The 24436-nt window shown below is 35.4% G+C and overlaps 6 non-coding genes across 6 annotated transcripts; all 6 read right to left on the bottom strand.

Annotated features, from left to right (window-relative positions):
* Window positions 1-10981: 10981 nt before the first annotated feature.
* Window positions 10982-11053, bottom strand: TRNAW-CCA (transfer RNA tryptophan (anticodon CCA)). Its single transcript has one exon. It is a non-coding gene; the product is annotated as a tRNA-Trp (tRNA).
* A 4128-nt stretch (window positions 11054-15181) lies between these two features.
* TRNAW-CCA (transfer RNA tryptophan (anticodon CCA)) lies at window positions 15182-15253 on the bottom strand. Its single transcript has one exon. It is a non-coding gene; the product is annotated as a tRNA-Trp (tRNA).
* A 1415-nt stretch (window positions 15254-16668) lies between these two features.
* On the bottom strand, window positions 16669-16740 carry TRNAW-CCA (transfer RNA tryptophan (anticodon CCA)). The gene has a single exon. It is a non-coding gene; the product is annotated as a tRNA-Trp (tRNA).
* Window positions 16741-19522: 2782 nt separating this feature from the next.
* Window positions 19523-19594, bottom strand: TRNAW-CCA (transfer RNA tryptophan (anticodon CCA)). The gene has a single exon. It is a non-coding gene; the product is annotated as a tRNA-Trp (tRNA).
* A 2904-nt stretch (window positions 19595-22498) lies between these two features.
* Window positions 22499-22570, bottom strand: TRNAW-CCA (transfer RNA tryptophan (anticodon CCA)). The gene has a single exon. It is a non-coding gene; the product is annotated as a tRNA-Trp (tRNA).
* A 1417-nt stretch (window positions 22571-23987) lies between these two features.
* On the bottom strand, window positions 23988-24059 carry TRNAW-CCA (transfer RNA tryptophan (anticodon CCA)). The gene has a single exon. It is a non-coding gene; the product is annotated as a tRNA-Trp (tRNA).
* Window positions 24060-24436: the final 377 nt, after the last annotated feature.

Below are 24436 nucleotides of genomic sequence, written 5' to 3'. Positions count from 1 at the left end.
ATCATGATAATCTATTGTCAGTTAGAATACGCAGTCTCTGTTTTCAATCTTAACCCAAACATCGATCAACTTTTAAAAGGATGAAAGAGATACTCGAACGTGACATAATTTAAACATGCATCATTCTGACCAGGAGTAAGGCGCACTACCGTCAGTGTATGAGGACAGCTGTAAAACTTGCTTGCTCCCATAATTCACTTGTAAAGTGCATGAGGAAATATACAGACACCATCTTGAAATTTGCTACTTTAAATCACAGTTTAGAAAAGTAATAACAAGGATGAATTAGGATCTTCACGTTCCGATTCAGGGATTTCCAGTTTAAAGTTTAGATTCTAGTAATAAGCCTGATTTTCTTACAAATTCAAAGATGACAATGGTATGAACAAAGCGATAGGTGTTCCTGGCATTTATTCCATTTATTAATGTTTTTAACTCAATTCCCAATAATATTTCTCATCAAAGTATTGTTGATAAGATTTTAATCTATAGAATTAAAAAAACTCTTTTTTAAAAACTGTTCTGACCTGTGTCAACAACGTTGTGTTAATCTATTTTCAGTTGGATTACCCAGTTTCTGTTTTCAATCTTAACCCAAACATCGATCAAGCTATAAAAATATGAAAGAGCTGCTTGACCATGACGTGATTTGAATACACAACTTTCTGATATGGATTCAGAAGCACTACAGTTGAATTAAGATCTTCACAATCAGATTCAGTGATTTCCAGTCAAAAATTAAGAAACTGGTAATAAACCGTCTTTTCTTACGAATTCAAAGATGGCAATGGTTAAATTAAATTAATAGGTGCTTATGGCATTAATTACATTTATTAATGTTTGGAACTCAATTCCCAATAACAATTCTTATCAAAGTCCTCTTGAAATGATTATAATCTGTAGAACTAAAAAATGCAGTTTCTTAAACACTGCAGCCTGGTAGCAACAAAGTCGAGTTAACTTTTGTCAAGTTGGACTACGCAGTTGCTGTTTTCAATAATAGCCCAAACATCAATCAAGATATGAAAAGACATACACTCACTGGCCACTTTATTAGGTACACCTGTCCAACTGTGTGTTAAGACTTAATTTCTAATCAGCCAATCACATGGCGGCAACTCAGTGCATTTAGGCATGTAGACATGGTCAAGACAATCTCCTGCAGTTCAAACCGAGCATCAGTATGGGGAAGAAAGGTGATTTGAGTGCCTTTGAACGTGGTATGATTGTTGGTGCCAGAAGGGCTGGTCTGAGTATTTCAGAAACTGCTGATCTACTGGGATTTTCACGCACAACCATCTCTAGGGTTTACAGAGAATGGTCCGAAAAAGAAAAAAAATCCAGTGAGCGGCAGTTCTGTGGCCGGAAATGCCTTGTTGATGCCAGAGATCAGAGGAGAATGGGCATACTGGTTCAAGCTGATAGAAAGGCAACAGTGACTCAAATTGCCACCCATTACAACCAAGGTAGGCAGAAGAGCATCTCTGAACGCACAGTGCGTCGAACTTTGAGGCAGATGGGCTACAGCAGCAGAAGACCACACTGGGTACCACTCCTCTCAGCTAAGAACAGGAAACTGAGGCTACAATTTGCACAAGCTCATCGAAATTGGACAGTAGAAGATTGGAAAAACGTTGCCTGGTCTGATGAGTCTCGATTTCTGCTGCGACATTCGGATGGTAGGGTCAGAATTTGGCGTAAACAACATGAAAGCATGGATCCATCCAGCCTTGTATCAACGGTTCAGGCTGGTGGTGGTGGTGTCATGGTGTGGGGAATTTTTTCTTGGCACTCTTTGGGCCCCTTGGTACCAATTGAGCATCGTTGCAACACCACAGCCTACCTGAGTATTGTTGCTGACCATGTCCATCCCTTTATGACCACAATGTACCCAACATCTGATGGCTACTTTCAGCAGGATAATGCGCCATGTCATAAAGCTCGAATCATCTCAGATTGGTTTCTTGAACATGACAATGAGTTCACTGTACTCAAATGGCCTCCTCAGTCACCAGATCTCAATCCAATAGAGCATCTTTGGGATGTGGTGGAACGGGAGATTCGCATCAGGGATGTGCAGACGACAAATCTGCGCCAACTGTGTGATGCCATCATGTCAATATGGTCCAAAATCTCTGAGGAATGCTTCCAGCACCTTGTTGAATCTCTGCCACGAAGAAATGAGGCAGTTCTGAAGGCAAAAGGGGGTCCAACCCGTTACTAGCATGGTGTACCTAATAAAGTGGCCAGTGAGTGTAAAGAGCTGATTGACCCCGACGTGATTTGAACATGCAACCTTCTGATGTGAAGTCAGACGCGCTACCGTTGCACCACGAGTTCAGTTGAAAAGTGTTGTTGCTCCCATACTTCACATGAAAAGTGCATGATAAAATATATGGACACCATCTTGAAATTTGCTACTTATAATCACAGTTTGGAAAAGATATAAACAAGGATGAATTAAGGTCTTCACTTTCAGATTCAGGGATTTCCAATTCAAAATTTAGAATATAGTAAAAAACCCTTTTTTCTTACAAATTCAAAGATGACAATGGTATGAACAAATTAATAGGGGTTTCTGACTTGCCCCAAATTTTCTGTTTTGAACTCAGTTCCCAATGATATATCTCATCAAAGGATTGTTGAAAAGATTTTATTTGGTAGAATTAAAAAATCAATTTTTCAAACACTTTCCTGACAGGTGGCAACAAGATCATGATAATCTATTGTCAGTTAGAATACGCAGTTTCTGTTTTCAATCTTAACCCAAACATCGATCAACTTTTAAAAAGATGAAAGAGATACTTGAACGTGACATAATTTAAACATGCATCATTCTGACCAGGAGTAAGGCGCACTACCGTCAGTGTATGAGGACAGCTGTAAAACTTGCTTGCTCCCATAATTCACTTGTAAAGTGCATGAGGAAATATACAGACACCATCTTGAAATTTGCTACTTTAAATCACAGTTTAGAAAAGTAATAACAAGGATGAATTAGGATCTTCACGTTACGATTCAGGGATTTCCAGTTTAAAGTTTAGATTCTAGTAATAAGCCTGATTTACATGATGATGGACAGTCCCATCCATCATCATGGGTAATGTACGATCGCTTGGTAACAAGTCGGATGAACTGCTGGCTCTGAGTAAGACCCAGAAGGAGTTCAGGGAATGCAGTCTCATGTGCTTTACAGAAACCTGGTTGCATGAGGACGTCCCGGATTCAAGTATATCGGTACCGGGGTTTCAAATGGTTCGGGCTGACAGGGACAGAGTGAAGTGCGGTAAGAAGAAGGGTGGAGGAGTGATACTGTACATTAACAACAGATGGTGTAATCAGGGGCATGTAACAGTAAAGGAGAGACATTGTTGCCCAAACATTGAACTATTAGCAGTGGGCCTCAGGCCTTACTATCTGCCTAGAGAATTCTCTCTTGTTATTGCAGTGGTGTCGTATATACCACCATCTGCAAATCCAGAGGCAGCTGGGGATGTACTGTCTGGGGTGATTGCCCGGCTTCAGACGAAACACCCTAACTCTCTAACTGTCATTTCTGGGGATTTTAATAGAGCCAAGATCTCATTACCTAAATTCTATCAATATGTCAAATGTTCTACAAGGGACAATTATATATTGGATCTCCTCTATGCCAGTGTTAAGGATGCTTACTCATCATCTGCATTGCCCCCCCTGGGGAAATCTGACCACAATCTCATACTATTGTCTCCAGCTTATCAACCAGTTGTCTGCAAACAACCAGCGACAATTAAACGGATAAGGAAATGGTCTCCGGCAGCTGAAAAGACTTTACAAGACTGCTTTGAATGCACAGACTGGGAGGTGTTATGTGCCAGGGAACCTAATGATGATGTTAATGAGGTTACCAGGAGAGTTACTGATTACATCAACTTTTGTACTGACAATATTGTACCTATTCATGAGGTTCGGTGTTTTGCAAACAATAAGCCTTGGATTACAAAAGAATTGAAACATCTACTAAACAGGGAAAAAAAAGCTTTTGAAAGGAAGGACAAGGAGGAAATGAAAATTGTTCAGAGAGACTTAAAGGGGAAAATTAGGATTGCCCGTGAAGCATTCAGAATTAAATTGGAAAATAAATTGTCACATAACAACTCCAGAGAAGTGTGGGCTGGAATGAAGCTTTTGACTGGGTTTAAGGCAAGGTCAGATCAGGGGGGTGGGGGGCTGATCATGGCTAATGAAATGAATGTTTTTTTCAACAGATTCAACAATAAATGTGCCATGTCAACAGAGGAGAGGGCCGGGGAGAGACGAGCAATATCAACTGGGGGGAGGAAGTCGGAGTCTTTCTTGATCTCCGAAAATGATGTGAGGGAACAGTTTAGTAAGCTGGTCATGGGTAAAGCAGCAGGGCCTGATGGTATCTGTCCACGTGTCCTCAGAGTGTGTGCGAATCAGTTGTGCACTGTCTTCCAGCACCTGTTTAACTGGAGCTTACAATCACAGAGAGTACCAGTTCTATGGAAGACTTCTTGCCTGGTGCCGGTTCCCAAGACTACCTTCCCGAGCTCCCATAATGACTATAGACCGGTGGCCTTAACATCGCATGTGATGAAGTCCTTGGAGAGAATTGTACTTGCCTACTTGTGTCCGAGGGTGTCTGCTTTTACGGACCCCCTTCAGTTTGCGTATCGGCAGAGTCTGGGGGTGGACGATGCTGTAGCGTATCTACTACAAACAGTACATTCCTTTTTGGACAATGATAGAACCACTGTGCGTGCCATGTTCTTCGATTTCTCCAGTGCATTCAACACCTTACAGCCACTATTATTACGTAAAAAGCTGGTTGAAATGGCGGTTGATGAGGGACTAGTGAATTGGATCATTGATTATCTGTCGGACAGGCCACAGTTTGTGAGGTTGGGGGCGGCCGTATCGGATAGTGTGCGGAGTAGTGTTGGAGCCCCTCAGGGAACGGTGCTGTCGCCATTACTTTTTACGTTATACACAGCTGATTTTCAGTATAAATCAGACCTTTGTCACCTTCAGAAGTACTCTGATGACTCAGTGATAGTCGGAGGTATTGAGAGAGACCGGGGGGAGGAGGAATACAGAAGGGTGGTTTTGGACTTTGTTGACTGGTGCCAGGCTAACCATTTAGAACTCAACGTAAAGAAAACCAGGGAGCTGGTGTTGAGTTATGGAAGGTGCATGAAGGATTGCTTACCTATCACTATTGATGGTCAGGATGTGGAGATGGTGGAGAATTTCAAATATTTGGGGGTTCACCTGGACAGCAAGCTTGATTGGAGGTGCCATATGGAGAAGGTTTGCAAGAAAGGGATGAGTAGACTTTACTTCCTAAGGAAGTTAAGGTCGTTTAATGTGTGTAGCAAAATGCTTGAAATGTTCTACCAATCCATTGTGGCGAGTGCAATCTTTGATGCAATTATATGCTGGGGTAGTAGTGTGCGCACAGCTGACGCGAATAAGCTGAATAAACTTATCAAGAAGGCTAGTGCGGCGGTGGGTCTACAACTCAGGACTTTCGAGGAGGTATTAGAGGATAGAATTACTAAGAAATGCAAGGCTATAATGAGCAACAATACACACCCGCTCTATGAACTGTTTGCGAAGCAAAAGAGCACATTCAGCAAGCGTCTACTCCAACTAATGTGTAAAAAGGAAAGATATAGAAAATCGTTTGTTCCGACAGCTGTGGGGATGTTTAACAAATGTATAAGTGTAAAGCATCCCAAGACTAAATGAAGTTCAAAGTGTATGGGGGGGAATTGGTGAGTTACAAGTACCAGTCTATCCGCATCTGCTGTCCATATAGACTTATTTTGTAAAGTGTGTATTGTTCTTGTAATGTTCTTGATCTTTGTTCTGCTGCTGTAATACTGTAATTTCCTCCGGGATCAATAAAGTTTATCTAATCTAATCTAATCTAATTTTCTTACAAATTCAAAGATGACAATGGTATGAACAAAGCGATAGGTGTTCCTGGCATTTATTACATTTATTAATGTTTTTAACTCAATTCCCAAAAATATTTCTCATCAAAGTATTGTTGATAAGATTTTAATCTATAGAATTAAAAAAATACTTTTTTAAAAACTGTTCTGACCTGTGTCAACAACGTTGTGTTAATCTATTTTCAGTTGGATTACCCAGTTTCTGTTTTCAATCTTAACCCAAACATCGATCAAGCTATAAAAATATGAAAGAGCTGCTTGACCATGACGTGATTTGAATACACAACTTTCTGATATGGATTCAGAAGCACTACAGTTGAATAAAGATCTTCACAATCAGATTCAGTGATTTCCAGTCAAAAATTAAGAATCTGGTAATAAACCCTCTTTTCTTACAAATTCAAAGATGGCAATGGTAAAAATAAATTAATAGGTGCTTATGGCATTAATTACATTTATTAATGTTTGGAACTCAATTCCCAATAACAATTCTTATCAAAGTCCTCTTGAAACGATTATAATTTGTAGAACTAAAAAATGCAGTTTCTTAAACACTGCAGCCTGGTAGCAACAAAGTCGAGTTAACTTTTGTCAAGTTGGACTACGCAGTTACTGTTTTCAATAATAACACAAACATCAATCAAGATATGAAAAGACATAAAGAGCTGCTTGACCCCGACGTGATTTGAACACACAACCTTCTGATCTGGAGTCAGACACGCTACCGTTGCTCCACAAGGTCAGTTGAAAAGTGTTGTTGCTCCCATACTTCACATGAAAAGTGCATGATAAAATATATGGACACCATCTTGAAATTTGCTACTTATAATCACAGTTTGGAAAAGATATAAACAAGGATGAATTAAGGTCTTCACTTTCAGATTCAGGGATTTCCAATTAAAAATTTAGAATATAGTAATAAACCCTTTTTTCTTACAAATTCAAAGATGACAATGGTATGAACAAATTAATAGGTGTTTCTGACTTGCCACAAATTTTCTGTTTTGAACTCAGTTCCCAATGATATATCTCATCAAAGGATTGTTGAAAAGATTTTATTCGGTAGAATTAAAAAAGCAATTTTTCAAACATTTTCCTGACAGGTGGCAACAAGATCATGATAATCCATTGTCAGTTAGAATACGCAGTTTCTGTTTTCAATCTTAACCCAAACATCGATCAACTTTTAAAAATATGAAAGAGATACTTGAACGTGACATAATTTAAACATGCATCATTCTGACCAGGAGTAAGGCGCACTAACGTCAGTGTATGAGGACAGCTGTAAAACTTGCTTGCTCCCATAATTCACTTGTAAAGTGCATGAGGAAATATACAGACACCATCTTGAAATTTGCTACTTTAAATCACAGTTTAGAAAAGTAATAACAAGGATGAATTAGGATCTTCACGTTCCGATTCAGGGATTTCCAGTTTAAAGTTTAGATTCTAGTAATAAGCCTGATTTTCTTACAAATTCAAAGATGACAATGGTATGAACAAAGCGATAGGTGTTCCTGGCATTTATTACATTTATTAATGTTTTTAACTCAATTCCCAATAATATTTCTCATCAAAGTATTGTTGATAAGATTTTAATCTATAGAATTAAAAAAACACTTTTTTAAAAACTGTTCTGACCTGTGTCAACAACGTTGTGTTAATCTATTTTCAGTTGGATTACCCAGTTTCTGTTTTCAATCTTAACCCAAACATCGATCAAGCTATAAAAATATGAAAGAGCTGCTTGACCATGACGTGATTTGAATACACAACTTTCTGATATGGATTCAGAAGCACTACAGTTGAATTAAGATCTTCACAATCAGATTCAGTGATTTCCAGTCAAAAATTAAGAATCTGGTAATAAACCCTCTTTTCTTAGAAATTCAAAGATGGCAATGGTAAAAATAAATTAATAGGTGCTTATGGCATTAATTACATTTATTAATGTTTGGAACACAATTCCCAATAACAATTCTTATCAAAGTCCACTTGAAACGATTATAATCTGTAGAACTAAAAAATGCAGTTTCTTAAACACTGCAGCTTGGTAGCAACAAAGTCGAGTTAACTTTTGTCAAGTTGGACTACGCAGTTGCTGTTTTCAATAATAACCCAAACATCAATCAAGATATGAAAAGACATAAAGAGCTGCTTGCCCCCGACGTGATTTAAACACGCAACCTTCTGATCTGGAGTCAGACACACTACCATTGCACCACGAGGTCAGTTGAAAAGTGTTGTTGCTCCCATACTTCACATGAAAAGTGCATGATAAAATATATGGACACCATCTTGAAATTTGCTACTTATAATCACAGTTTGGAAAAGATATAAACAAGGATGAATTAAGGTCTTCACTTTCAGATTCAGGGATTTCCAATTAAAAATTTAGAATATAGTAATAAACCCTTTTTTCTTACAAATTCAAAGATGACAATGGTATGAACAAATTAATAGGTGTTTCTGACTTGCCACAAATTTTCTGTTTTGAACTCAGTTCCCAATGATATATCTCATCAAAGGATTGTTGAAAAGATTTTATTCAGTAGAATTAAAAAAGCAATTTTTCAAACACTTTCCTGACAGGTGGCAACAAGATCATGATAATCCATTGTCAGTTAGAATACGCAGTTTCTGTTTTCAATCTTAACCCAAACATCGATCAACTTTTAAAAATATGAAAGAGATACTTGAATGTGACATACTTTAAACATGCATCATTCTGACCAGGAGTAAGGCGCACTACCGTCAGTGTATGAGGACAGCTGTAAAACTTGCTTGCTCCCATAATTCACTTGTAAAGTGCATGAGGAAATATACAGACACCATCTTGAAATTTGCTACTTTAAATCACAGTTTAGAAAAGTAATAACAAGGATGAATTAGGATCTTCACGTTCCCATTCAGGGATTTCCAGTTTAAAGTTTAGATTCTAGTAATAAGCCTGATTTTCTTACAAATTCAAAGATGACAATGGTATGAACAAAGCGATAGGTGTTCCTGGCATTTATTACATTTATTAATGTTTTTAACTCAATTCCCAATAATATTTCTCATCAAAGTATTATTGATAAGATTTTAATCTATAGAATTAAAAAAACACTTTATTAAAAACTGTTCTGACCTGTGTCAACAACGTTGTGTTAATCTATTTTCAGTTGGATTACCCCGTTTCTGTTTTCAATCTTAACCCAAACCCAAACATCGATCAAGCTATAAAAATATGAAAGAGCTGCTTGACCATGACGTGATTTGAATACACAACTTTCTGATATGGATTCAGAAGCACTACAGTTGAATTAAGATCTTCACAATCAGATTCAGTGATTTCCAGTCAAAAATTAAGAATCTGGTAATAAACCCTCTTTTCTTAGAAATTCAAAGATGGCAATGGTAAAAATAAATTAATAGGTGCTTATGGCATTAATTACATTTATTAAAGTTTGGAACTCAATTCCCAATAACAATTCTTATCAAAGTCCTCTTGAAACGATTATAATCTGTAGAACTAAAAAATGCAGTTTCTTAAACACTGCAGTCTGGTAGCAACAAAGTCGAGTTAACTTTTGTCAAGTTGGACTACGCAGTTACTGTTTTCAATAATAACCCAAACATCAATCAAGATATGAAAAGACATAAAGAGCTGATTGACCCCGACGTGATTTGAACACGCAACCTTCTGATCTGGAGTTTGGAAAAGATATAAACAAGGATGAATTAAGGTCTTCACTTTCAGATTCAGGGATTTCCAATTAAAAATTTAGAATATAGTAATAAACCCTTTTTTCTTACAAATTCAAAGATGACAATGGTATGAACAAATTAATAGGTGTTTCTGACTTGCCACAAATTTTTTGTTTTGAACTCAGTTCCCAATGATATATCTCATCAAAGATTGTTGAAAAGATTTTATTCAGTAGAATTAAAAAAGCAATTTTTCAAACACTTTCCTGACAGGTGGCAACAAGATCATGATAATCTATTGTCAGTTAGAATACGCAGTTTCTGTTTTCAATCTTAACCCAAACATCGATCAACTTTTAAAAAGATGAAAGAGATACTTGAACGTGACATAATTTAAACATGCATCATTCTGACCAGGAGTAAGGCGCACTACCGTCAGTGTATGAGGACAGCTGTAAAACTTGCTTGCTCCCATAATTCACTTGTAAAGTGCATGAGGAAATATACAGACACCATCTTGAAATTTGCTACTTTAAATCACAGTTTAGAAAAGTAATAACAAGGATGAATTAGGAACTTCACGTTCCGATTCAGAGATTTCCAGTTTAAAGTTTAGATTCTAGTAATAAGCCTGATTTTCTTACAAATTCAAAGATGACAATGGTATGAACAAAGCGATAGGTGTTCCTGGCATTTATTACATTTATTAATGTTTTTAACTCAATTCCCAATAATATTTCTCATCAAAGTATTGTTGATAAGATTTTAATCTATAGAATTAAAAAAACACTTTTTTAAAAACTGTTCTGACCTGTGTCAACAACGTTGTGTTAATCTATTTTCAGTTGGATTACCCAGTTTCTGTTTTCAATCTTAAGCCAAACATCGATCAAGCTATAAAAATATGAAAGAGCTGCTTGACCATGACGTGATTTGAATACACAACTTTCTGATATGGATTCAGAAGCACTACAGTTGAATTAAGATCTTCACAATCATATTCAGTGATTTCCAGTCAAAAATTAAGAATCTGGTAATAAACCCTCTTTTCTTACAAATTCAAAGATGGCAATGGTAAAAATAAATTAATAGGTGCTTATGGCATAAATTACATTTATTAATGTTTGGAACTCAATTCCCAATAACAATTCTTATCAAAGTCATCTTGAAACGATTATAATATGTAGAACTAAAAAATGCAGTTTCTTAAACACTGCAGCCTGGTAGCAACAAGGTCGAGTTAACTTTTGTCAGTAGGACTATGCAGTTACTGTTTTCAATAATAACCCAAACATCAATTAAGATATGAAAAGACAAAAAGAGCTGATTGACCCCAACGTGATTTGAACACGCAACCTTCTGATCTGGAGTCAAATGCGCTACCGTTGCGCCACGAGGTCAGTTGAAAAGTGTTGCTGCTCCCATACTTCACATGAAAAGTGCATGATAAAATATATGGACACCATCTTGAAATTTGCTACTTATAATCACAGTTTGGAAAAGATATAAACAAGGATGAATTAAGGTCTTCACCTTCAGATTCAGGGATTTCCAATTAAAAATTTAGAATATAGTTATAAACCCTTTTTACTTACAAATTCAAAGACGACAATGGTATGAACAAATTAATAGGTGTTTCTGACTTTCCACAAATTTTCTGTTTTGAACTCAGTTCCCAATGATATATCTCATCAAAGGATTGTTGAAAAGATTTTATTCGGTAGAATTAAAAAATCAATTTTTCAAACACTTTCCTGACAGGTGGCAACAAGATCATGATAATCTATTGTCAGTTAGAATACGCAGTCTCTGTTTTCAATCTTAACCCAAACATCGATCAACTTTTAAAAGGATGAAAGAGATACTCGAACGTGACATAATTTAAACATGCATCATTCTGACCAGGAGTAAGGCGCACTACCGTCAGTGTATGAGGACAGCTGTAAAACTTGCTTGCTCCCATAATTCACTTGTAAAGTGCATGAGGAAATATACAGACACCATCTTGAAATTTGCTACTTTAAATCACAGTTTAGAAAAGTAATAACAAGGATGAATTAGGATCTTCACGTTCCGATTCAGGGATTTCCAGTTTAAAGTTTAGATTCTAGTAATAAGCCTGATTTTCTTACAAATTCAAAGATGACAATGGTATGAACAAAGCGATAGGTGTTCCTGGCATTTATTCCATTTATTAATGTTTTTAACTCAATTCCCAATAATATTTCTCATCAAAGTATTGTTGATAAGATTTTAATCTATAGAATTAAAAAAACTCTTTTTTAAAAACTGTTCTGACCTGTGTCAACAACGTTGTGTTAATCTATTTTCAGTTGGATTACCCAGTTTCTGTTTTCAATCTTAACCCAAACATCGATCAAGCTATAAAAATATGAAAGAGCTGCTTGACCATGACGTGATTTGAATACACAACTTTCTGATATGGATTCAGAAGCACTACAGTTGAATTAAGATCTTCACAATCAGATTCAGTGATTTCCAGTCAAAAATTAAGAAACTGGTAATAAACCGTCTTTTCTTACGAATTCAAAGATGGCAATGGTTAAATTAAATTAATAGGTGCTTATGGCATTAATTACATTTATTAATGTTTGGAACTCAATTCCCAATAACAATTCTTATCAAAGTCCTCTTGAAATGATTATAATCTGTAGAACTAAAAAATGCAGTTTCTTAAACACTGCAGCCTGGTAGCAACAAAGTCGAGTTAACTTTTGTCAAGTTGGACTACGCAGTTGCTGTTTTCAATAATAGCCCAAACATCAATCAAGATATGAAAAGACATACACTCACTGGCCACTTTATTAGGTACACCTGTCCAACTGTGTGTTAAGACTTAATTTCTAATCAGCCAATCACATGGCGGCAACTCAGTGCATTTAGGCATGTAGACATGGTCAAGACAATCTCCTGCAGTTCAAACCGAGCATCAGTATGGGGAAGAAAGGTGATTTGAGTGCCTTTGAACGTGGTATGATTGTTGGTGCCAGAAGGGCTGGTCTGAGTATTTCAGAAACTGCTGATCTACTGGGATTTTCACGCACAACCATCTCTAGGGTTTACAGAGAATGGTCCGAAAAAGAAAAAAAATCCAGTGAGCGGCAGTTCTGTGGCCGGAAATGCCTTGTTGATGCCAGAGATCAGAGGAGAATGGGCATACTGGTTCGAGCTGATAGAAAGGCAACAGTGACTCAAATTGCCACCCATTACAACCAAGGTAGGCAGAAGAGCATCTCTGAACGCACAGTGCGTCGAACTTTGAGGCAGATGGGCTACAGCAGCAGAAGACCACACTGGGTACCACTCCTCTCAGCTAAGAACAGGAAACTGAGGCTACAATTTGCACAAGCTCATCGAAATTGGACAGTAGAAGATTGGAAAAACGTTGCCTGGTCTGATGAGTCTCGATTTCTGCTGCGACATTCGGATGGTAGGGTCAGAATTTGGCGTAAACAACATGAAAGCATGGATCCATCCAGCCTTGTATCAACGGTTCAGGCTGGTGGTGGTGGTGTCATGGTGTGGGGAATTTTTTCTTGGCACTCTTTGGGCCCCTTGGTACCAATTGAGCATCGTTGCAACACCACAGCCTACCTGAGTATTGTTGCTGACCATGTCCATCCCTTTATGACCACAATGTACCCAACATCTGATGGCTACTTTCAGCAGGATAATGCGCCATGTCATAAAGCTCGAATCATCTCAGATTGGTTTCTTGAACATGACAATGAGTTCACTGTACTCAAATGGCCTCCTCAGTCACCAGATCTCAATCCAATAGAGCATCTTTGGGATGTGGTGGAACGGGAGATTCGCATCAGGGATGTGCAGACGACAAATCTGCGCCAACTGTGTGATGCCATCATGTCAATATGGTCCAAAATCTCTGAGGAATGCTTCCAGCACCTTGTTGAATCTCTGCCACGAAGAAATGAGGCAGTTCTGAAGGCAAAAGGGGGTCCAACCCGTTACTAGCATGGTGTACCTAATAAAGTGGCCAGTGAGTGTAAAGAGCTGATTGACCCCGACGTGATTTGAACATGCAACCTTCTGATGTGAAGTCAGACGCGCTACCGTTGCACCACGAGTTCAGTTGAAAAGTGTTGTTGCTCCCATACTTCACATGAAAAGTGCATGATAAAATATATGGACACCATCTTGAAATTTGCTACTTATAATCACAGTTTGGAAAAGATATAAACAAGGATGAATTAAGGTCTTCACTTTCAGATTCAGGGATTTCCAATTCAAAATTTAGAATATAGTAAAAAACCCTTTTTTCTTACAAATTCAAAGATGACAATGGTATGAACAAATTAATAGGGGTTTCTGACTTGCCCCAAATTTTCTGTTTTGAACTCAGTTCCCAATGATATATCTCATCAAAGGATTGTTGAAAAGATTTTATTTGGTAGAATTAAAAAAGCAATTTTTCAAACACTTTCCTGACAGGTGGCAACAAGATCATGATAATCTATTGTCAGTTAGAATACGCAGTTTCTGTTTTCAATCTTAACCCAAACATCGATCAACTTTTAAAAAGATGAAAGAGATACTTGAACGTGACATAATTTAAACATGCATCATTCTGACCAGGAGTAAGGCGCACTACCGTCAGTGTATGAGGACAGCTGTAAAACTTGCTTGCTCCCATAATTCACTTGTAAAGTGCATGAGGAAATATACAGACACCATCTTGAAATTTGCTACTTTAAATCACAGTTTAGAAAAGTAATAACAAGGATGAATTAGGATCTTCACGTTACGATTCAGGGATTTCCAGTTTAAAGTTTAGATTCTAGTAATAAGCCTGATTTTCTTACAAATTCAAAGATGACAATGGTATGAACAAAGCGATAGGTGTTCCTGGCATTTATTACATTTATTAATGTTTTTAACTCAATTCCCAAAAATATTTCTCATCAAAGTATTGTTGATAAGATTTTAATCTATAGAATTAAAAAAATACTTTTTTAAAAACTGTTCTGACCTGTGTCAACAACGTTGTGTTAATCTATTTTCAGTTGGATTACCCAGTTTCTGTTTTCAATCTTAACCCAAACATCGATCAAGCTATAAAAATATGAAAGAGCTGCTTGACCATGACGTGATTTGAATACACAACTTTCTGATATGGATTCAGAAGCACTACAGTTGAATAAAGATCTTCACAATCAGATTCAGTGATTTCCAGTCAAAAATTAAGAATCTGGTAATAAACCCTCTTTTCTTACAAATTCAAAGATGGCAATGGTAAAAATAAATTAATAGGTGCTTATGGCATTAATTACATTTATTAATGTTTGGAACTCAATTCCCAATAACAATTCTTATCAAAGTCCTCTTGAAACGATTATAATCTGTAGAACTAAAAAATGCAGTTTCTTAAACACTGCAGCCTGGTAGCAACAAAGTCGAGTTAACTTTTGTCAGTTGGACTACGCAGTTACTGTTTTCAATAATAACCCAAACATCAATCAAGATATGAAAAGACATAAAGAGCTAATTGACCCCGACGTGATTTGAACACGCAACCTTCTGATCTGGAGTCAGACGCTCTACCGTTGCACCACGAGGTCAGTTGAAAAGTGTTGTTGCTCCCATACTTCACATGAAAAGTGCATGATAAAATATATGGACACCATCTTGAAATTTGCTACTTATAATCACAGTTTGGAACAGATATAAACAAGGATGAATTAAGTCTTCACTTTCAGATTCAGGGATTTCCAATTCAAAATTTAGAATATAGTAATAAACCGTTTTTTCTTACAAATTCAAAGATGACAATGGTATGAACAAATTAATAGGTGTTTCTGACTTGCCACAAATTTTCTGTTTTGAACTCAGTTCCCAATGATATATCTCATCAAAGGATTGTTGAAAAGATTTTATTCAGTAGAAATAAAAAAGCAATTTTTCAAACACTTTCCTGACAGGTGGCAACAAGATCATGATAATCTATTGTCAGTTAGAATACGCAGTTTCTGTTTTCAATCTTAACCCAAACATCGATCAACTTTTAAAAAGATGAAAGAGATACTTGAACGTGACATAATTTAAACATGCATCATTCTGACCAGGAGTAAGGCGCACTACCGTCAGTGTATGAGGACAGCTGTAAAACTTGCTTGCTCCCATAATTCACTTGTAAAGTGCATGAGGAAATATACAGACACCATGTTGAAATTTGCTACTTTAAATCACAGTTTAGAAAAGTAATAACAAGGATGAATTAGGATCTTCACTTTCCGATTCAGGGATTTCCAGTTTAAAGTTTAGATTCTAGTAATAAGCCTGATTTTCTTACAAATTCAAAGATGACAATGGTATGAACAAAGCGATAGGTGTTCCTGGCATTTATTACATTTATTAATGTTTTTAACTCAATTCCCAATAATATTTCTCATCAAAGTATTGTTGATAAGATTTTAATCTATAGAATTAAAAAAACACTTTTTTAAAAACTGTTCTGACCTTTGTCAACAATGTTGTGTTAATCTATTTTCAGTTGGATTACCCAGTTTCTGTTTTCAATCTTAACCCAAACATCGATCAAGCTATAAATATATGAAAGAGCTGCTTGACCATGACGTGATTTGAATACACAACTTTCTGATATGGATTCAGAAGCACTACAGTTGAATTAAGATCTTCACAATCAGATTCAGTGATTTCCAGTCAAAAATTAAGAATCTGGTAATAAACCCTCTTTTCTTACAAATTCAAAGATGGCAATGGTAAAAATAAATTAATAGGTGCTTATGGCATTAATTACATTTATTAATGTTTGGAACTCAATTCCCAATAACAATTCTTATCAAAGTCCTCTTGAAACGATTATAATCTGTAGAACTAAAAAATGCAGTTTCTTAAACACTGCAGTCTGGTAGCAACAAAGTCGAGTTAACTTTTGTCAGTTGGACTACGCAGTTACTGTTTTCAATAATAACCCAAACATCAATCAAGATATGAAAAGACATAAAGAGCTGATTGACCCCGACGTGATTTGAACACGCAACCTTCTGAACTGGAGTCAGATGCGCTACCGTTGCACCACGAGGTCAGTTGAAAAGTGTTGTTGCTCCCATACTTCACATGAAAAGTGCATGATAAAATATATGGACACCATCTTGAAATTTGCTACTTATAATCACAGTTTGGAAAAGATATAAACAAGGATGAATAAAGGTCTTCACTTTCAGATTCAGGGATTTCCAATTAAAAATTTAGAATATAGTAATAAACCCTTTTTTCTTACAAATTCAAAGATGACAATGGTATGAACAAATTAATAGGTGTTTCTGACTTGCCACAAATTTTCTGTTTTGAACTCAGTTCCCAATGATATATCTCATCAAAGGATTGTTGAAAAGATTTTATTCGGTAGAATTAAAAAAGCAATTTTTCAAACACTTTCCTGACAGGTGGCAACAAGATCATGATCATCCATTGTCAGTTAGAATACGCAGTTTCTGTTTTCAATCTTAACCCAAACATCGATCAACTTTTAAAAGTATGAAAGAGATACTTGAACGTGACATAATTTAAACATGCATCATTCTGACCAGGAGTAAGGCGCACTACCGTCAGTGTATGAGGACAGCTATAAAATTTGCTTGCTCCCATAATTCACTTGTAAAGTGCATGAGGAAATATACAGACACCATCTTGAAATTTGCTACTTTAAATCACAGTTTAGAAAAGTAATAACAAGGATGAATTAGGATCTTCACGTTCCGATTCAGGGATTTCCAGTTTAAAGTTTAGATTCTAGTAATATGCCTGATTTTCTTACAAATTCAAAGATGACAATGGTATGAACAAAGCGATAGGTGTTCCTGGCATTTATTACATTTATTAATGTTTTTAACTCAATTCCCAATAATATTTCTCATCAAAGTATTGTTGATAAGATTTTAATCTATAGAATTAAAAAAACACTTTTTTAAAAACTGTTCTGACCTGTGTCAACAACGTTGTGTTAATCTATTTTCAGTTGGAATACCCAGTTTCTGTTTTCAATCTTAGCCCAAACATCGATCAAGCTATAAAAATATGAAAGAGCTGCTTGACCATGATGTGATTTGAATACACAACTTTCTGATATGGATTCAGAAGCACTACAGTTGAATTAAGATCTTCACAATCAGATTCAGTGATTTCCAGTCAAAAATTAAGAATCTGGTAATAAACCCTCTTTTCTTACAAATTCAAAGATGGCAATGGTAAAAATAAATTAATAGGTACATATGGCATTAATTACATTTATTAATGTTTGGAACTCAATTCCCAATAACAATTCTTATCAAAGTCCTCTTGAAACGATTATAATCTGTAGAACTAAAAAATGCAGTTTCTTAAACACTGCAGTCTGATAGCAACAAAGTCGAGTTAACTTTTGTCAAGTTGGACTACGCAGTTACTGTTTTCAATAATAACCCAAACATCAATCAAGATATGAAAAGACATAAAGAGCTGATTGACCCCGACGTGATTTGAACACGCAACCTTCTGATCTGGAGTTTGGAAAAGATATAAACAAGGATGAATTAAGGTCTTCACTTTCAGATTCAGGGATTTCCAATTCAAAATTTAGAATATAGTAAAAAACCCTTTTTTCTTACAAATTCAAAGATGACAATGGTATGAACAAATTAATAGGGGTTTCTGACTTGCCCCAAATTTTCTGTTTTGAACTCAGTTGCCAATGATATATCTCATCAAAGGATTGTTGAAAAGATTTTATTCGGTAGAATTAAAAAAGCAATTTTTCAAACACTTTCCTGACAGGTGGCAACAAGATCATGATAATCTATTGTCAGTTAGAATACGCAGTTTCTGTTTTCAATCTTAACCCAAACATCGATCAACTTTTAAAAAGATGAAAGAGATACTTGAACGTGACATAATTTAAACATGCATCATTCTGACCAGGAGTAAGGCGCACTACCGTCAGTGTATGAGGACAGCTGTAAAACTTGCTTGCTCCCATTATTCAGTTGTAAAGTGCATGAGGAAATATACAGACACCATCTTGAAATTTGCTACTTTAAATCACAGTTTAGAAAAGTAATAACAAGGATGAATTAGGATCTTCACGTTACGATTCAGGGATTTCCAGTTTAAAGTTTAGATTCTAGTAATAAGACAGATTTTCTTACAAAATCAAAGATGACAATGGTATGAACAAAGCGATAGGTGTTCCTGGCATTTATTACATTTATTAATGTTTTTAACTCAATTCCCAATAATATTTCTCATCAAAGTATTGTTGATAAGATTTTAATCTATAGAATTAAAAAAACACTTTTTTAAAAACTGTTCTGACCTGTGTCAACAACGTTGTGTTAATCTATTTTCAGTTGGATTACCCAGTTTCTGTTTTCAATCTTAACCCAAACATCAATCAAGCTATAAAAATATGAAAGAGCTGCTTGACCATGATGTGATTTGAATACACAACTTTCTGATATGGATTCAGAAGCACTACAGTTGAATTAAGATCTTCACAATCAGATTCAGTGATTTCCAGTCAAAAATTAAGAATCTGGTAATAAACCCTCTTTTCTTACAAATTCAAAGATGGCAATGGTAAAAATAAATTAATAGGTGCTTATGGCATTAATTACATTTATTAATGTTTGGAACTCAATTCCCAATAACAATTCTTATCAAAGTCCTCTTGAAACGATTATAATCTGTAGAACTAAAAAATGCAGTTTCTTAAACACTGCAGCCTGGTAGCAACAAAGTCGAGTTAACTTTTGTCAGTTGGACTACGCAGTTACTGTTTTCAATAATAACCCAAACATCAATCAAGATATGAAAAGACATAAAGAGCTAATTGACCCCGACGTGATTTGAACACGCAACCTTCTGATATGGAGTCAGACGCGCTACCGTTGCGCCACGAGGTCAGTTGAAAAGTGTTGTTGCTCCCATACTTCACATGAAAAGTGCATGATAAAATATATGGACACCATCTTGAAATTTGCTACTTATAATCACAGTTTGGAAAAGAAATAAACAAGGATGAATAAAGGTATTCACTTTCAGATTCAGGGATTTCCAATTAAAAATTTAGAATATAGTAATAAACCCTTTTTTCTTACAAATTCAAAGATGACAATGGTATGAACAAATTAATAGGGGTTTCTGACTTGCCCCAAATTTTCTGTTTTGAACTCAGTTGCCAATGATATATCTCATCAAAGGATTGTTGAAAAGATTTTATTCGGTAGAATTAAAAAAGCAATTTTTCAAACACTTTCCTGACAGGTGGCAACAAGATCATGATAATCTATTGTCAGTTAGAATACGCAGTTTCTGTTTTCAATCTTAACCCAAACATCGATCAACTTTTAAAAAGATGAAAGAGATACTTGAACGTGACATAATTTAAACATGCATCATTCTGACCAGGAGTAAGGCGCACTACCGTCAGTGTATGAGGACAGCTGTAAAACTTGCTTGCTCCCATAATAAACTTGTAAAGTGCATGAGGAAATATACAGACACCATCTTGAAATTTGCTACTTTAAATCACAGTTTAGAAAAGTAATAACAAGGATGAATTAGGATCTTCACTTTCCGATTCAGGGATTTCCAGTTTAAAGTTTAGATTCTAGTAATAAGCCTGATTTTCTTACAAATTCAAAGATGACAATGGTATGAACAAAGCGATAGGTGTTCCTGGCATTTATTACATTTATTAATGTTTTTAACTCAATTCCCAATAATATTTCTCATCAAAGTATTGTTGATAAGATTTTAATCTATAGAATTAAAAAAACACTTTTTTAAAAACTGTTCTGACCTGTGTCAACAATGTTGTGTTAATCTATTTTCAGTTGGATTACCCAGTTTCTGCTTTCAATCTTAACCCAAACATCGATCAAGCTATAAAAATATGAAAGAGCTGCTTGACCATGACGTGATTTGAATACACAACTTTCTGATATGGATTCAGAAGCACTACAGTTGAATTAAGATCTTCACAATCAGATTCAGTGAATTCCAGTCAAAAATTAAGAATCTGGTAATAAACCCTCTTTTCTTACAAATTCAAAGATGGCAATGGTAAAAATAAATTAATAGGTGCTTATGGCATTAATTACATTTATTAATGTTTGGAACTCAATTCCCAATAACAATTCTTATCAAAGTCCCCTTGAAACGATTATAATCTGTAGAACTAAAAAATGCAGTTTCTTAAACACTGCAGTCTGGTAGCAACAAAGTCGAGTTAACCTTTGTCAGTTGGACTACGCAGTTTCTGTTTTCAATAATAATCCAAACATGAATCAAGATATGAAAAGACATAAAGAGCTGATTGACCCCGACGTGATTTGAACACGCAACCTTCTGATCTGGAGTCAGACGTGCTACAGTTGCTCCACGAGGTCGGTAGGAATGTGTTGTTGCTCCCATACTTCACATGAAAAGTGCATGATAAAATATATGGACACCATCTTGAAATTTGCTACTTATAATCACAGTTTGGAAAAGATATAAACAAGGATGAATTAAGGTCTTCACTTTCAGATTCAGGGATTTCCAATTAAAAATTTAGAATATAGTAATAAACCCTTTTTTCTTACAAATTCAAAGATGACAATGGTATGAACAAATTAATAGGTGTTTCTGACTTGCCACAAATTTTCTGTTTTGAACTCAATACCCAATGATATATCTCATCAAAGGATTGTTGAAAAGATTTTATTCAGTAGAATTAAAAAAGCAATTTTTCAAACACTTTCCTGACAGGTGGCAACAAGATCATGATAATCTATTGTCAGTTAGAATACGCAGTTTCTGTTTTCAATCTTAACCCAAACATCGATCAACTTTTAAAAAGATGAAAGAGATACTTGAACGTGACATAATTTAAACATGCATCATTCTGACCAGGAGTAAGGCGCACTACCGTCAGTGTATGAGGACAGCTGTAAAACTTGCTTGCTCCCATAATAAACTTGTAAAGTGCATGAGGAAATATACAGACACCATCTTGAAATTTGCTACTTTAAATCACAGTTTAGAAAAGTAATAACAAGGATGAATTAGGATCTTCACTTTCCGATTCAGGGATTTCCAGTTTAAAGTTTCGATTCTAGTAATAAGCCTGATTTTCTTACAAATTCAAAGATGACAATGGTATGAACAAAGCGATAGGTGTTCCTGGCATTTATTACATTTATTAATGTTTTTAACTCAATTCCCAATAATATTTCTCATCAAAGTATTGTTGATAAGATTTTAATCTATAGAATTAAAAAAACACTTTTTTAAAAACTGTTCTGACCTGTGTCAACAATGTTGTGTTAATCTATTTTCAGTTGGATTACGCAGTTTCTGTTTTCAATCTTAACCCAAACATCGATCAAGCTATAAAAATATGAAAGAGCTGCTTGACCATGACGTGATTTGAATACACAACTTTCTGATATGGATTCAGAAGCACTACAGTTGAATTAAGATCTTCACAATCAGATTCAGTGATTTCCAGTCAAAAATTAAGAATCTGGTAATAAACCCTCTTTTCTTACAAATTCAAAGATGGCAATGGTAAAAATAAATTAATAGGTGCTTATGGCATTAATTACATTTATTAATGTTTGGAACTCAATTCCCAATAACAATTCTTATCAAAGTCCTCTTGAAACGATTATAATCTGTAGAACTAAAAAATGCAGTTTCTTAAACACTGCAGCCTGGTAGCAACAAAGTCGAGTTAACTTTTGTCAGTTGGACTACGCAGTTACTGTTTTCAATAATAAGCCAAACATCAATCAAGATATGAAAAGACATAAAGAGCTAATTGACCCCGACGTGATTTGAACACGCAACCTTCTGATCTGGAGTCAGACACTCTACCGTTGCACCACGAGGTCAGTTGAAAAGTGTTTTTGCTCCCATACTTCACATGAAAAGTGCATGATAAAATATATGGACACCATCTTGAAATTTGCTACTTATAATCACAGTTTGGAAAAGATATAAACAAGGATGAATTAAGGTCTTCACTTTCAGATTCAGGGATTTCCAATTAAAAATTTAGAATATAGTAATAAACCGTTTTTTCTTACAAATTCAAAGATGACAATGGTATGAACAAATTAATAGGTGTTTCTGACTTGCCACAAATTTTCTGTTTTGAACTCAGTTCCTAATGATATATCTCATCAAAGGATTGTTGAAAAGATTTTATTCAGTAGAAATAAAAAAGCAATTTTTCAAACACTTTCCTGACAGGTGGCAACAAGATCATGATAATCTATTGTCAGTTAGAATACGCAGTTTCTGTTTTCAATCTTAACCCAAACATCGATCAACTTTTAAAAAGATGAAAGAGATACTTGAACGTGACATAATTTAAACATGCATCATTCTGACCAGGAGTAAGGCACACTACCGTCAGTGTATGAGGACAGCTGTAAAACTTTCTTGCTCCCATAATTCACTTGTAAAGTGCATGAGGAAATATACAGACACCATGTTGAAATTTGCTACTTTAAATCACAGTTTAGAAAAGTAATAACAAGGATGAATTAGGATCTTCACTTTCCAATTCAGGGATTTCCAGTTTAAAGTTTAGATTCTAGTAATAAGCCTGATTTTCTTACAAATTCAAAGATGACAATGGTATGAACAAAGCGATAGGTGTTCCTGGCATTTATTACATTTATTAATGTTTTTAACTCAATTCCCAATAATATTTCTCATCAAAGTATTGTTGATAAGATTTTAATCTATAGAATTAAAAAAACACTTTTTTAAAAACTGTTCTGACCTGTGTCAACAACGTTGTGTTAATCTATTTTCAGTTGGATTACCCAGTTTCTGTTTTCAATCTTAACCCAAACATCGATCAAGCTATAAAAATATGAAAGAGCTGCTTGACCATGACGTGATTTGAATACACAACTTTCTGATATGGATTCAGAAGCACTACAGTTGAATTAAGATCTTCACAGTCAGATTCAGTGATTTCCAGTTAAAAATTAAGAATCTGGTAATAAACCCTCTTTTCTTACAAATTCAAAGATTTCAATGGTAAAAATAAATTAATAGGTGCTTATGGCATTAATTACATTTATTAATGTTTGGAACTCAATTCCCAATAACAATTCTTATCAAAGTCCTCTTGAAACGATTATAATCTGTAGAACTAAAAAATGCAGTTTATTAAACACTGCAGCCTGGTAGCAACAAAGTCGAGTTAACTTTTGTCAAGTTGGACTATGCAGTTACTGTTTTCAATAATAACCCAAACATCAATTAAGATATGAAAAGACAAAAAGAGCTGATTGACCCCAACGTGATTTGAACACGCAACCTTCTGATCTGGAGTCAAATGCGCTACCGTTGCGCCACGAGGTCAGTTGAAAAGTGTTGCTGCTCCCATACTTCACATGAAAAGTGCATGATAAAATATATGGACACCATCTTGAAATTTGCTACTTATAATCACAGTTTGGAAAAGATATAAACAAGGATGAATTAAGGTCTTCACCTTCAGATTCAGGGATTTCCAATTAAAAATTTAGAATATAGTTATAAACCCTTTTTACTTACAAATTCAAAGATGACAATGGTATGAACAAATTAATAGGTGTTTCTGACTTTCCACAAATTTTCTGTTTTGAACTCAGTTCCCAATGATATATCTCATCAAAGGATTGTTGAAAAGATTTTATTCGGTAGAATTAAAAAATCAATTTTTCAAACACTTTCCTGACAGGTGGCAACAAGATCAT

The sequence above is a fragment of the Dendrobates tinctorius genome, unplaced genomic scaffold (assembly GCF_039654945.1).
Source record: "Dendrobates tinctorius isolate UK_male_01 unplaced genomic scaffold, ASM3965494v1 ptg000178l, whole genome shotgun sequence".
Lineage (NCBI taxonomy): Eukaryota > Metazoa > Chordata > Amphibia > Anura > Dendrobatidae > Dendrobates > Dendrobates tinctorius.
Note: the sequence above shows the minus strand (reverse complement) of the source record. Positions and strands in the feature narration are given on the sequence as shown.